Genomic DNA, 3,097 nt, shown 5'->3' on the forward strand with positions numbered 1-3,097 from the left:
GCGTTTGTCCCCGTAGGACAATGAGGCTTTGAACAAAAGCAAACTTTGGACCAATGGATTTGATTGATGCCTTTGTGGAGAGTCAGCGGGATGAAGGAGTTACCATAACATTTGCATTCTCAAAGAATGATACATACTTGAGATGCAATGGTTAGGATTTAATTGTGGTAAATGACGTGAATGAGTTCAACTGGCAGAAAGTGATGAAACCAACATATTTCCTCGCTTGAGACGAAACAGGTACAAAAATTGCGTGCAACTTCATTTGTCGTGAATGACGCCAACTAGACTAGTGAAATCTATACTGTAGCCTAGTTGTCATCACATCGGTTTAGAAACTTTATATCGACTCAGTTGGACGTTAACTCCAGACGCAGATAAATATTGACCGCCGTGAGTGATAAAATTTTGTTTTAACTAAACATATCCAGGTAAGCTCACACTTAATAAACACCAAAGTATCAACCATTTGGTTGTATTCTCTGGGAAAGGAATGGGGCTGATAATTTAATTGACAAATCATTGATCACATTTTAATCTTGTATCATCGTTATCTCCCACAGGCCTGTGTACAATAATTCAAATCCAAGACGGACTGAAATCCTTGTCGCAGTCGTGTAAATGTCAAAGTTGAAAATGGCCTCCTCGCGAAAGGATAGCATTTCTAACGCAAACATATCGTCTGGCGTTAAGGCAAAGCTGCACAAATGGATTGGAAAGGCGAGCAAAACAGTTCGCGACAAGCGCATTGCCCAAGACGTCGCTGCGGAAATTGAGCATTCCAATCCATCAACAGAAAAAGTCCCAGATACTCTGTCGCTGCAACACTCACGGTCGCGAAGTTCACCGGTACCCATGCCAAACAAGGAAAACGCCTACAAAAAGGCAAGAAAATGGTCTGTGAATTTCACTCCCAATGGGACATCGAAAGAGGACGATCGATGACAGGTGCGTGAGAACGAACGAAATCATTCATACTCAAAGAATGGAGGTCAACAGGATTCTATCACTCCCAGTGTGCGATTGGATGAGTCATCGATTGCGCCCAGCGGTGGTCAAGAAAATTATGAGAAAGAAACATTTTTCGAAGAGCAAACTGGCAGTGCTGGCGAGGAAACAAACAAGCTAAACGACACAGCACCGATCAACGGTATGAACGGTTTTAAAAAATCTAGAAGTGCCGGGGTCGAATGCAAGAGCAAAACGTAGGGTGTTCAATCGAAGTAGATCCAAAACATCTATTGATCTCTCTGAGCAAGAGGAAACCGCCGTAGACGGAAGAATGATTTCTGCCGTTAGCCTCGACAGCATTCCAACAAACGTGCAAGAATTATCAGGGCAAATTCAGACGCGATTGCAAATGTGGGTCAAACGTGCGTCGTACTTAGCAGCCCAGTGTGATCGCCGACAAAGTGAAGAGTCTACAAGCTCCACCGATGAAGGCGCTAACACACCCGATGGTTCTCGACCACGATCTCCTGGGTCGGAGAACGACAATCAAATGAAGAAAATTAAAGAATTGGAGCTTGCACTCAAAGAACTGGTTGGAAATGTTGGGGTTAGAGTTGGAAGTGTACCCTCCAAGCTTCAGGAAATTAGCTCAAATTCTCCTGGTTCATCGAGTACGAACAGGTCTAGGAAGAACTCAGACGGACTAGGAAGTGATCAAGTGTATGAAGAATTTAATGAAAACGAAAAGGATTGTATGACGGAAAAAGGCTCAGGAGATTCTCGTAAGGCGAAGTCACGAGAGGCTCGAAACAACAACTCAAGTTCATCAGAGTCAGAATCTGTCATCAAAACGGCAGACACTTTTGACAGAGAATCAAAAGAGGAAGATCAAGAAGATGTGGATGGCATCATTTTCTTGAAATCAAGTTGCTCCTAATCGTCATTCGCCCATCAATAACAGCCCACGAGAGCGGAAATCACTCAATTTACAGGATGTTTTGATATATGAGACCCTGATTGAGAACACGCCGAAAAATAGAAACAACAGCAAGAAGATGGCTCCCAAAAATCTCAGAGATGAGATAGGATTGCAACATACAACCCATGAAGAATGCTCCTCTGAGTTTGAAGAGAGCAAAGCTCGTTCAGGCAAGTGTGAAGTTCCAAATCCAAATCAAAACTCCAGCAAGACTGTGCTTCAAGGCACTTTTAGTTTGAAGAATGGGATACAAAGGAAACTGCCTGCTCGTCCCAAATAAGAAGACATGCCATGTCTTCAGATTCAATTTTATGACAACCAATTCTACTGTTCGAGACAGCATGAGAATACTTAAATTTTAAAGATGCTGATCTTTCGGCTTTTGCCGTTGAATGCGTGAGGCACGCCAATAAAAAGAAACAAATTGCCCAAGAAGACGATCGAACGCATGATGGAAAAGGCAATCTGCAAGGGACATTTGTGAACACTAAGGACACAACTGCATTTCCCATAGAGCAGAAACCTATTGTTGTCATGTTCGTCCCAGGATAACTACGAACAATCTGTCATCGGAAAGGGATTAGGCGATGATCCCGGAATAGTTGAAGATGCGCAGGCAAGCCAATTACCGATGGATTCTGTAGCCACTGAGGGATCAATGCCAGCCAGGTTTCTTCGAGTGATTTTTCTCCCGCGCTGCAGAAGAAGCTGAGCAAATTCTCGCTTCCGCGCCAACGTCAAAAGAATCCTTGGGGCGATCTTCGAGTAACCTACCACAGGATATCGAGAGTAATTCGCAGCGATTATATAAATTTCCCTCCATGCCGATGTTTTATTCACCAATAACCAGTGAGGAATCTGAGAAGACACAGCAACCGAAGGAGATACGAAAATCTGTGACATTTCCTGCTAAACTTCATGAGCTGGTGAAAAACGAAGCTGATTCGTGTGGTCATGAACCATAACGACCATTAGCAATATCCAAACGTGTTTCCTCGAGCAGTAATTCTGTGTTGAATTGCACCGATGAAAATGGAAATGTTACCAAGGAACTAAGACAGTCCCCCCGACAGCGACCAAAGATTAAACAAAGAAAAGTCAGTGCTCCAGCGATGATATTTATTGGGTATGTCCCCGCCTGTTCGAGTTGACATTGAAGCTCTGATT

The 3,097-nt window shown here is 43.4% G+C and overlaps 1 pseudogene; it reads left to right on the forward strand.

Moving 5' to 3' along the window:
* Positions 1 to 249: 249 nt before the first annotated feature.
* Positions 250 to 2,895, forward strand: LOC138036313 (micronuclear linker histone polyprotein-like; annotated as a pseudogene).
* The last annotated feature ends 202 nt before the right edge of the window (positions 2,896 to 3,097 follow it).

This window comes from Montipora capricornis, unplaced genomic scaffold (assembly GCF_036669925.1).
Source record: "Montipora capricornis isolate CH-2021 unplaced genomic scaffold, ASM3666992v2 scaffold_476, whole genome shotgun sequence".
Classification (NCBI taxonomy): Eukaryota; Metazoa; Cnidaria; class Anthozoa; order Scleractinia; family Acroporidae; genus Montipora; species Montipora capricornis.